The sequence below is a fragment of the Siniperca chuatsi genome, linkage group LG16, assembly GCF_020085105.1.
Source record: "Siniperca chuatsi isolate FFG_IHB_CAS linkage group LG16, ASM2008510v1, whole genome shotgun sequence".
NCBI lineage: Eukaryota > Metazoa > Chordata > Actinopteri > Centrarchiformes > Sinipercidae > Siniperca > Siniperca chuatsi.
Window position 1 is genome coordinate 20,196,070 of NC_058057.1, and position 12,776 is coordinate 20,208,845.

The following is a 12,776-nucleotide window of genomic DNA, read 5'->3' on the forward strand; positions in this document are numbered from 1 at the left end:
CGTGGGATTAGATAGATTGTGTTTGTCACCCCAGAAACACAAGAGGCTTAAAGATTGTGGCCTGATGTGTCATGGCACACAGAGGTGAAAGCAGTGACAACACAGTCTGGCCCCCCCGCTGATGGTGACAGTTTAATTCAAAACTAATTATGGAAAATTCTGGAGCTTGTCTTGATTTCCTCAAAAGGAGTCTGCATGAGGTGAAAAGTGTTGACATACGCCTTTCAGTGGTTCGTACTGTCGAACAATCTTTATTCATATCATCACTGACCAGATTTTAACCACTGTAAAGTATGTGGAGCATGTGTGTGTGCTGTGTGCTGAGAAGAAGAATAAAGCACACACCTCTCCTCTCCAAGCCATTATTCTGCCAATCCATTAAAACCAAAAATCAAAGCTCGCTGCGCTTTTGAATCAACTATTGGTGTTTTGGTGAAGAGTACCAATATCCCACAGTCCCATTCAGGATTCTCAAGTGCAACATGTCGAGTCGGGAAGTGTCACACACAGCCAGCCAGTTTGAAAGCATCCAGTTTATTACCTCCTATAACTACTATGTTTTTGGTGTAGAGATCGCCACCATGCAGTCAGTTCAGTATACACTCATCTGATACGATGTCATTTGATATTAGCGCTGGTGCTGATGGACTGGGTATCGGACATGCGGCGACCACTTTAAAATACATTTTCTTTTGGTTGTTTTTAGCGCCACAGCAATCGCTGGCCTTATGTTACCTTACAGTACATAAAAAAAACATTCAAATGAGGTACACAGATTTTTTAATTTGTGAAAAGAGAGCACTGAAATCAGATTGGAACTCAGTATCAACAGATACCCTGACTTGAAGTATAGGAATCAGTATTGAGAGAGTTGGATTGGTGCATCTCTACCATTTACAAAGCACTCCATGTTTAAACATTACTCCTGAATAGATAGGCACAGAAGCAAAATTGCGATTTTCTGCCATTTAAGTGTGTATTTTTCCATTCAAGTTCCATTCAGGTCTCATAAAATGTGGCACATAACATGTTATGATGAATGACTGATGATAAAATGGCCTTTTTGAGATACGCTTCCATAACCCTTTAATGCACTATGCAACTGCAACCAAATTTAGACAAAACATGCATGTATAGACTCCAGCTGATGCTGCAAATACATATACAATACAATATACAATACCTCCTTAACAAAGTCTCAATATTCATAGACAGAATTTGAGTATTGTCAAAAGATCATGGCCCTCATCAGCCAATCAGCATGCCATCTGGAGGTTTGCTCAGCCATGGTGGAGGTAGGTGCTCCTTGAGTGCTTTCCAGTAATGAATCACTCTCCTAGAAACACAATTAAGGTACAGTTGTATGTGTAGACATACTGTATCGATGTCAGATACTCTTCACTGGAGGTGGTCCACATTTCAAGCTCAGTTTCTATTGTAGTATTTGTTTGTAAAAGGGAAATGAAAATGCTTGAGCAGGTGATCTTAACAAAATCTTATCTGGATCTGTCATATGAGCTGCTGTTAAATTTTGTTCGCATGAAAAAAGCAACCAGCCCTGTGGCTTTACCTTGCATGCTTTTACTGAAAATCACATTACCAAATAGTTTGTATCTTATACTTGCAAAAAATAATTTAGATGAATCACTTAATGCCCCGAAGGGCTCTGATTAGATTTTAGTTCTATCATATTTGCCTCTGGACCGGCTATCCATTTAGGCTGTTATCCCCACACAAAACCCTTCACAACAGCAACGCTACCACCCAAGGCGCTCTGAAACCAGGACAAAAGCTTGCTATTGTGACTGCAGATGGGCAAAATAAGAAATATTGCTGTGTGAAATACCCAGTTTGTGCTTGTGTAATCTCCCTCAGCAGCATCTTTATTAAAATATTCTGTCACTGCAGTGTGTCTCTTGGTGTCTTAAGAAGAGACAGCTTCTGTTGAATGTCAGACTGCTTTGACAAATCACACTCGAGTGCGAGAGCCACATTGCTGCTTGTGTGCAGCAAAACACAGCTGATGGAAACACCTCAGCAGGACATCAAAATGGTCACAAATCTAAGAACAAAGTGAGAGAAACTAAAAAGAGGTCAAAGAGCTAAAAACTTTCAACTAAATGTAAATGGGAACTTGAAAAATTATATCCAAAATCTCAATGTTTATATCAGGAAGAGCAGTGTTTTGGCCCATAAAAGGATACGGTGGCTTGAGTTTACTGACTAAACTCAAGTCATTGATAAATAATATCGATATTACAGACAAACAAACAAACAACAAGCAGGAAATTTCAAAGTTCAACATCTGATTGATCTGATTGACAAAGCACCTTCTCTTCCAGTTACAGGTTCCTACCTGGGAATCTGTAGGTAGACTTACTCATACAGTGTTGGAAATACTGAGATGTAGCCAGCAGCCATATTAAGCTGAAAGCAAAACAGGTAACAGTCTGTCAGTCACCTGGCTGCAGAATTCAGCCTGTGCAGTCTGGAGCCATGCAAAAAACAAACAAACTCACTTTTGACAGAAAAAGAAAATTATTTTAGTTGTTAAGACAAGACTATAGTTTCAATTTCTTTACTGCATTTCTGGTAAGAATCTTGACTATAAAAACACATTTACTCAGTGCAACCTTGTGAACTATAGTATCCACTTGCAGCCACTAAAACATGATTAAACTTTTTTATGGTTATGTTTAGCCGCTCCCAGCCCTTGGTTAAGGTTAGGGAAAGATGGTAGTTTTGGTTTAATATTGCAAAAGTCAAAAGTGACTTGAAGCACGAGATACAACTTTTTGAACATTAAACATTTAAACACCAAAACCACAATCTTTTCATAACCTTAATCATAGTGGTTATTTTTTGCTTAAACCTAACTACATGCTGGGCTCAGGATGTGAACCCCGGCCACTAGCCAGGTTTCCATCCAAACAGACAGACATTGCGAATTTATGCGTGTTTCCATCCACTACCATTATATGAATATTAGGCGCTGGTTCATCGAGATAAGCAGTAGGTGGCGCTAATGCTGCAGTTAGGTGCCATTATACCATTGTAGAAGAAGCGGGTGCAACGAGATGATGTAATTAAAACAGCACCAATCAAACCTCAAATGGTGGGGTGAAAAATGTATGGCATTTGGCATTTATGTTTGTTTCATGTATTAATCTGAGGAGCTTTAAAGTATACTCATCGCTCCACACAACTCTGATGTTTTCGTCTGCTGACATATTTCATCTCTTCAGTAGAGCGTACACTTCAGTGGACATTTAAGTCACATGTTTCATCTACGTCATGATTCATTCGCAAAGTCCTGAGCTTTGTATGCTCAGCACCCACCTCGACCACCTCCCTGTGAAAAACTCTGCCAGGTAATATAATCCAGGCAATTGACAAAAACAATTAGTATTATATAAATGTACTTTCTGCTGTAGGATTGCTTTCCAAGAGTTAGGGACATGCTAAGAGAATGACACAATGTACAGAACAAAACGCCAGTGTGCTCATCCATTAAAAAAATAAATAAAATGCCTTTGAGTGGCAATCTAGTAAAGAAATGTAAAAATACTGTATATTAGCCAAGTAAGGAGGATTTCCTCCAACACAAAGCACAAGCCAGAAAGTTTTGAAAGCTACAAATCTCAGCACCTGACCAAGTAACCTCTGAGTCATTGGTATTTATCAATAATCCTATCAACCTCCCACAGATATATTAAGGTGATTTTGTGCAATATAGGACAGCACAAATCTTCCTTATTGCCCTTTTAAAAGTTGAGGGGGACAGAGTTCAGTAAAACGCAGAACAGGACACTGTGAACTGTACAGTGAAATCACATGACCTACAAACATATCACTATTACATGTTTTGTAGACTATATATTACTATACTTGTTTTTGTCATTTTCCCACTAATACAGCAGCTAAGATGAATGACTCAGCAGCTCAGAAGCATGTTGTTATACCTAATGATTATCAGTATTATTGATTTCAGTACAAATAAAACTGCATGGTCAAAGCTCCATGTGGGCTTAAACAATACCCACACATACAGCCATACAGACACACTTTAAAACTTGAGCACTGATTGGCTACATAATGTAGACATCTGGTTACTTCAAGAGGCCAAGGGTGGCTGAAGAAGACATCTTGTGCATATGATAAGACACTTGTTTCTGGAAACTGATTAAGAAGTTAGTAAACACAGCTAATAGTCATTTGGTGGCATGACAAACTGTATTAGTTATTAGCCTGTTTGATGCATTAAATGTATTATTCATACAGTGTGGTGTGCGGGTGCAAGCAAGTAGGAGGAGAGAGTATGGCATCCTGTTTGTTTGCACACAATGTTGCTACAGAACCAGTCCCCTAAATAATTTGCTTTTTTTGAAGAGGTTTTGTCATATAATATATGGTGTTATTCTATATTCAACAAATCCCATGAGAAGACCAAAACCAACAATACATTTTTCCATCTTTCAGTATTTTCTGACTTCCTACAATGTCTGTGGCACTGAGCCCCATGCTCATTCGTTCCTACTGAAGACATGAATCTTGAAAAAAGTGCACAAATATATAATTGAGCTAAAAAAAAAGCTATGTAATTTTCTTAAACAACTGCATACTGTAGTTTTTGGCAAACATTACTCGAGTAAATAGTGCTTTTCGGGGGGGCAATTTTCAGCTGCAGATTAATACACATTTGGTATTCTAGTGAGTATTCATGGCAGCAGGATTGCGTATGTGGGATTGGTTCAAAATAAACTACAGGCCCAAGTTCATGGTAATGAAGGAACATATTTCCCAGTGCAACAGTGTGGCCTATGTTTGTAGTGGTTTTTGGACAACAATGAATAAGCGATATTACACAGGCAATACATTGTTGGTTTTGGTCTATTAATTAGATTTGTTGAAAAATATACAATATCGCTTTTGCTTTAAAGGGGTGGTGAGTAAGAGTTTAAATGCCATATAGCACAAAAATAACTCTTGACAAGATGTTGATCTGCACCACTGACTCAACGATTACATACTCAGTACTGAGATCTCTGGCCTTCAAAACTCACTCCCTGGCTCATGCTGTGTTTTGGAACAAAAACCCACTCTACCCAGTTTGGCCAATGTTGTTGCAGTTACTACAGGTCCCCGGTAGAGGTCATAAACCATTGAAGCAGTACTGTTTCCGTCACTATTCTGCAAAAGCATGTGAAGTATAATATCTCCCTGGTGCTACTGTGTGAAATGCCTCAGATGAAGATGTGGATGGCCTCAACACACACACACACACACACACACACACACACACACACACACAACAAACCTTTTCGTGCCACAACCCTCTGCCCTGTTCTCCATCCTTCCCTCTCTACATGTGAAGCACCCTTTGCTCTCGCTCACCGCTCACTAAGCTCAGCTAAGTGTTGCTTTGAGATTAATACATGGGAGGCCCACTCTGCCAGATGATGTAATAATCGTGGTGGTTTGCTGTTGCCTAGATACAGGGAGACAGCAGAGAAAACACTCAGCCAGGTCTTGCTGTCTCTGTCACCAAGACCCTCCGGACTGTTTGAGTCAGTCAGAGCAAAAGGGTTTTGGCCTCGCTGCTGTTCACTTTTGGAGCCAGTGTGTCCCCCCAAAAAAACTACAAAATGAAAAAGACATTATCGTAACTTTAAAAAAAATTCAAATCTCTGTAAGCGTCTGCCTCAAACACATTACATCTAAAAGCATCAAACATTTAATGACTCCATACAGTACACACTCACTGTCTAGTCTGTTAAAAAAAGAGATTCTCTCATTATATCATTTTCTTGGATGCCCCCCGGGGTGTTGTTGCTTAAACTTGTTATGCCTCATCTTTGTACATAACATTAGCACTTTAAGGATGCAAAATATCCACTAGCAACAAACTCATTAACCCTTCACACACTTCTGTATTCCTCTTGTTCTCCTTCCGCCCTTCACTCGCACAGACTTCCTACAGCTAGAAAGGGAACTCCAATCGCCTGCTGAGATGCAGGTCACTATGTTTGTCTGTGTGTATGTGTTTGTGTGCGCACGCACTAGGGAGGGAGGTGATGACTAAGCCTCTGCTTCTGTAACAGTGTTGCATTAAGTGCATCTCCATTCTGTTTTTAGCCCAACATAGCCAAATTCAATCCACTGGTTGCTATAGCAATACAGTTCTTAAAACTGAAACTTTTTGTGCCTTTAAACTGCATGGATGCCATGGATGACAACTGAAAAGGGCCTTGTACTCTGAGGGGAGTTCTCAATCTGCGTCCTTGTCTGTACTTGTGCTCTTGTGGACTTCGGTCACAAACCCAAGTACTGTTCTGATTCACAGTCTGCATTTAGCCAAGTATGTTCAACGGAAATTTTCCTGCTCTACCAATTTAACCAACCAGCGGTGATGGCGGATGATATGAGCCAGACTCACAACTGATATAATTTTCGTTCTACAGCGGTTACGGTTTCACCAAACTGAGTTTGTAGGTTTTTTTATGCAGGAAATTAACTGTTTAGAATATGTGGTCTATTTAAAAATAATAGTACTTGAAAATTTGCTACGACATTTTCGAAGATGTGAGGACCTGCTAGTCGGGCAAGACCAGCCAGTCAAGGCTTCAGCGTCCATGGTCATCCTGGGAGAAAAGACTGTTCTCAGCCCTTTGGTTGATGATGTCCTTCATTTTGTTAATGCCTCCCTACTCTCTGGAGTCTTCAAACATGCTATTGTTACACCACTGTTGAAAAAGAGTAATCTTGTTTTTGAGAACTATAGACCAATCTCAAACTTTCCATTCCTTGAAGTGGTTGTTTACCAACAATTACATATGTATCTGTCATTTAACAATTTATTTAATGTTTACCAATCTGGTTTTAGAGTTAACCACAGTACAGAGACTGCCCTGGTCAGAGTTGTTAATGACCTTAAAATTAGCTCAGACAACCATAAAGTCTCTATTCTCGTACTTGTTGACCTCAGTGCAGCCTTCGATACTGTTGACCATTTAATTCTCCTTCAGCGTGTTGAACACTGTTTAAGCCTGAGAGGCACAGTTCTGAACTGGCTTATTTCTTACCATACTTGTAGAACGTTCTCTATATCTATTGGCAACTTTGAATCAGATGAAGTTGGCATTCCATATGGAGTCTCACAAGGGTCAATTCTAGGTCCACAGCTGTTTAACTTGGGTCCCACTTGGGTCCATATAATTTCATATCACTTATATGCTGATGATATACAGTTATACATATCTGTTTATCTACCTTAGCCAAGTGAATGACCTCATCCAGTGCATTGCTGATATCAAGTATTGGATGGCCAAAAACCTTTTACAACTAAATAAGAACAAAGAAAGATAAGAGATTTATTTAGTAGGTCCCAAGGCTTTGAGGCACCAGATTCGCTTTTTGTTATCTCCTCTGTTGGTTGCATGTGAGCATGCCAAAAACTTTGGCATGCTCACATGCAAGTTTAGATGCTGATGTTAACTTCGTGAAGCACATATCTAATATCTCCAAGACTGCCTTTTATCATCTTAGAAATATATCTAAAGTTAGATGCTTCCTGTCACAATCAGATTCTGAAAAGCTGGTTCATGCTTTTATTTCCAGTAGACGTGATTACTGTAATACACTTTTTGCTGGACTGTCCAGCTTATTCAAAATGCTACAGCCAGATTTTTATCTAAAACCAAAAGGTTTGAACATATTACTCCTATTTTAACTTTTCTTCACTGGCTTCCAGTAAAACAAAGAATTGATTTTAAAATTCTTCTTATTTTTTTTTAAAGCTATGAATTGCTTAGCTCCTTCCTACGTCGCTGACATGCTCACTAAATACACACCGATCAGATCCCTTAGATCATCAAGTAAAGGTCTCCTCACTATACCTAGAATCAATTCTAAATCAGCTTATGGTGCCTTCAGTCATTATGGTCCTACTCTCTGGAATTCTCTACCACATGAACAAAGGTCTGCTACAACAGTATCTTCCTTCAAAAGCAGACTAAAAACATAGCTTTTTTTGCAAGCTTTTAGTTAGGTTTAAAGTGTGTGGTTAACAAGTAAAACATGTGTGGTTAATGGGTACATTTTTAATCATAGAATCAATATTTTTATCATATTATTCCCTTTTAAATAATAATGATAATACCTACTTATCTTATTCAATTTTTATTGTAATACCATTCTATCTTGTTTTTATCTTATCTAATATATTTCCATATGTAATACCTCCTTATCCCATATGTTGTCAAAACTTAAATGGACCTTTGAGATAAAACAAGTATTACCTTATACCAGCAAATAGCAGAATTCCCAAAACCCGCAGACAGGACAGCCATCTTCTCTGCTGGATGAGTAATGATAGGCCATCATTTCCTCAGACCAGCTGCTCTTGACTGTCCCACGTTCAAGGCTAAGGTGTAAGGGTGATTGTGCGTTTGCAGTACCCGCCCCCAAAGCTTTGGAACAATTTACTATTTTCAATTAAGTGTTCCTCCTCTGTAGACACTTTTAAGGCTAAACTTACGACCCACTTGTTTTCTCAGGCCTTTGAATGCCCTTAATAGTTTTATGCATCACTTTTAGTCCTCTATGTTTTAAAAAATTCCCCAATTTATTTTGTGAATGCGATAGGGTTTCTATGCTTCCACGTTATGTGATTTTATTCTTTCTATGTTTTCTATTGTACAGCACTTTTTTTAAATTTTTTTTTTAGCTCTGGTTGTTTTTAAATGTGCTTTGTAAAAAATATTGATGTGATTTGATCATTTCACCACCATCTGCTGCTCTGATGCCAGTGCTCTGCGAGAGACTGGCTGTGACCTTGGGGGGAGGCCGGACTGGCTGGGCCTGTCTGCATGACATGGTCTCTTGCTGCCAGCTGTCCATTATTTCTGGAGAAACACTGTGATGAGTCAGTGATGCCTTGCTTATGCTGCATCTACTGTAGATTTGGCTGCTAGATTGGCTATCATGCATTTTCGTTGCTAAAAAAGCATTTTAACTGGTTTCTGCCTCATTAGGCAGTGTGTGGCACAGAGAACAAGAGATGGAGCAGATTAGCTGCAATGTTAAAAAGGCACAATTGATGGCTCAGTCCTCTGAGTCTCCAGTAGACTTTAAATTTAGCCATTTTCAATGTGACGGCAGTAAAGTCTGACATTTTTGACACTGTCATGTTCGGAGGATCTGTGCTGGTTTCCAAACTAAAAGTAGAGCCTGTTACACACATTTATTGCAAACTGCAATCATCGTTGAAGATGATGGTTAGTGTGAGGGGCTCCACGTCTCATTTTACATTTAAAATCATAAAGCTACCCTCCTACTGCCAGCATGGCTCTTAAAATACCACATAACATTGCACTGATTGATTGATTGATTCGTATCACATTATGTTTACACAGGTGTAGCTGATTGATCGCACAGGGCTTCTGCCTTGACACACTGGAGGTGCAATTAAGTCTTGAATGTTATTCAAAGATGGACAGTTTAGAGGGACATTATCTAATCTAGCTACCTCGATTAGACCTGTGGGAATTGCGACAGCGCTGGCAGAACATTACTTCTCCTGGACTAGTCTCTGAAAAAGCCTCTTCCTCTGCTCCCATTCTCTTCAGCCAGAGTGTCCTGTGCTTGACACTAACAATAAAGTCAAGTCACATTTGCACAATAGAGGTGGGTAAGGTAGCTAATTACAGCAGAGATCCAACAGAAACCACTGAAAAGGTAATATATCACCATGCTAAATACAGGAATAATTAAAGTGCTCTGACAGTTGCTTTTGCTTGAATTATTAGCCATTGCAGCTGTGTTGCGATGGTGGTCACTTAGTCATAGGTGAGCAGTTAAAAACCCAGTATAGACAGGGGAATTAGGGGTAAAGGGCGCAAATTCTTTTTTAGCTTCCCTTTCAAATGGTAGAAATGTTGTCATGAGACGGCTGAATGTCACCTCGAAAGATGACATTTGCTTCTGATCACTATGAGATTTGTTTTTGAGCAAACTACCATACATATGTGGTTGTGTATTGTCGCATTTATGAGCAAGTGTACAGGCCTATGGTTGTATGTACAGTCTGTATATATGTGTGACTGTGTGTGTGTGTGTCTTTTGATTTATTTACTGCCTGGGGTAAAAGTCTCACATAACACAGTGCCTGAAGGCACATTTTATACTGTGGAAGCAGAGACACTTGAGGTTTTTTTAGGCAGTCACGCACATTGCTGTATTGATACTCCAGGCCCACACAAACAGTTATATATCATCCCTTTCCATCTCCTCTCTTTCTCCTCACTGTACTGTCTAATAAAGCAGAAACACCTTAAAAAAATTGGTGTCACCTTAGCAAACAGCTGCATTACATCTAAGGTGTTTTGATAGTGCTGTGAGTAATCCTAGTGTCCATTGCTGCTGTCTGTGAGCTTCCACAGTGTCTATTTTTCCCTTCTCGGGGGGAGAGGAGGGCTGCTCAGCTGACAGCCGAGGTCACCGCACTTGTTTTTGTCTGGGCTAGTGCTGTCACATGCTTGTACTTTCAAAAATCCTGAAAACGAGGCCTGTAGAGTAACTTACAGCGAGAGCAAAAAGACACACCGTTGGGTTTGAGGTACCGACAATCAAATCCCAAATCCAAAAGGAGATGCTGTTTGATGTTTGGGGGAAAAAAGAACTAATGCTTAGTTCTTCTGACAAATCCTAACCAGGATGGAGAGCATGCACGAAATGTGGATGTCAAAAGTTAAAGGCAGTTGTAAGAATGAATGAAGATATGATGTACAGTGAGGTGTGTTTGATCATAAACGTCTGTGTCACCCTTTATGGCGCATTTAGCTTCTTCTTATGGCTCATTAATGTGCCAGACGGCTCAGTGAACACCGCAGCAGCATGTGGTTTAATTATCAGGAGGAACTGGGTAATCTGTCAAGATGACTGATTTGGACATGTGCTCCTCTTACTGGATATATTTTGTTTTTGCAAGCTGTAAAATTTACAGTTAATGTATTGCTCTAATATGCTTTGAGTTGTATGTATCTCTTTCACTCTCTTCTTAATTTATGGGTGCATCGTTCTCCTATTAGGATAAATGCAAAGTTGTAAGTGAGCCCTACCTTGCAAACCATCTCCCACTGACATATCTAGTGTTGCCTGGCAACCACTTAGCATTTTTGTCAAGGATACCCTTATACCCGTATTCAAAAAAAGGCACAGTGAAGGCTAAGTTCCTTGAACTCCTACTGTGGGTGTTTGAATACTGAATACATTATGTTTCTCACCAAACACCAGGAGGAGCATCGCAGTGCTATTCTTGAGCCAACATCCTGGCACCGGAGTTTTCAAGAAGGCTGCAAACTTTTTTTCTCATTGGCTGCAGAGAAAAAGCAAAAGTACAGCAAGAGATTACACACAGTTAGAGTTATAGTTAAACTTTGTGTGTGAGATCAATAGGCTATAATGCCTTAAGGGTGGCTTGAAAATAGAGTGCATAGTTAAATGGAATCAAATGGATGCTGTGTAACTGAAAGGTCATTTGCTGTCTTGGCTTGCATTGTTGCTTGCAAGAGCTTGTTGGAATCGCTGCAGGTTAGAACACAGGTTTTATCTCTAAAGTATGCAGGAAGCACATATAGGGTTGGGTACCGGTACCTGGAATTCAGTACCAGTACCCAACAGTACCTTTTTTCGGTACTTTACTCAATCTGTAATAACAAAAACGTAATTTCAGTTGTAAAAATTAAGTCCAAACTTCTCAATTTCAACATTGTTAGAATTTAGAATATTTTACCTTACTGCCTCACTTAAAGTTTAGTCATCCATGGAGGGTTAGGTTAACTTCTTCCTGCTGGCTGCAGGCATTCTAACATTAGCTGCAGCTGCTGCGGGGTACTTGGCTTTCATACTATCAAACACGGCACCCTCTTCAGCATTTAGATATATTTTGTGTTTGACCAGGTGTTTCCTCAGGTTAGATGTGTTGCCCTGGCCAGCTTATGCAGTGAGTATTGTCCTCCTCGAGTTTTGAAAAGTGTTACCACACTTGCGACTGCTTTTAGCTCACCATTGCTCTGACTCAGTAGCCCTTTTTTTTCTCTGTGTTTTTTTTAACACAGAGATCCCGCAATGCTGCCAGCAGTTGGGAAACAACACACGGGAGCTTTACTTTGGTCTTGAGAAGCTGCAGCCAGATTGACAGCTTCACTGCTCACCTTTTCCTCTGCACCGCTCGCATTTACCATCACTCTCTGCCGCTTGCTCTTTTTTGTCCAACCACACACTCACTATGCACATATGTGTGTCCCTGTGACTTGAACAAGCAGCAGGGGTGACATAGTCTTGCTCTCTCTCTTTCTCTCTCACCCAGATGTGCAATCATGTACCCAAATTTGGCACAGATTGATTTCACATTAATCGGTAATCGGTAGTGAAAATAGCAATTTAAATAACATTTAACGGAAATTAATCTCAAAAAGAGTTTACGATATCAATATTAGAGTTAAAGATGTGTAGGCTGATATACTATTATTATTTTTTAACACATAAACATTTTTGATAAGTATCTCTTAAAGGAGCTGTATGCGACATTCACTGCCACTAAATGTCACACTAGAGCACCAGCATCTGATCTCAAAACAAATGGGGGCTACTGCCCACCAGACTCAAAACAATAATTTTACCTTGCAGATCTTCGTTAAACACACTTCATTCAAACTGGACAGAAACAAAATAAAACTCACCAAAACCTTTCCAAGTTAGTTGGAGTGTTAGTCTTT

At 39.7% G+C, this 12,776-nt stretch overlaps 2 protein-coding genes across 11 annotated transcripts in view; one reads left to right on the plus strand and one right to left on the minus strand.

The window, feature by feature from the left end:
- LOC122863715 (cytospin-A-like) overlaps positions 1-12,776 on the minus strand; it is a 101,530-nt gene that overhangs the window by 26,750 nt on the left and 62,004 nt on the right. For all 4 annotated transcript variants that reach the window (XM_044170472.1, XM_044170471.1, XM_044170468.1 and 1 more), the window contains one exon: positions 11,283-11,374. The gene's annotated coding sequence lies outside the window, so the exon portion shown is untranslated. The remainder of the gene's footprint in view (positions 1-11,282; positions 11,375-12,776) is intronic.
- Positions 1-12,776, plus strand: part of LOC122863714 (disks large-associated protein 2-like) — a 111,592-nt gene that overhangs the window by 15,272 nt on the left and 83,544 nt on the right. The gene's annotated exons all lie outside the window — the stretch shown is intronic.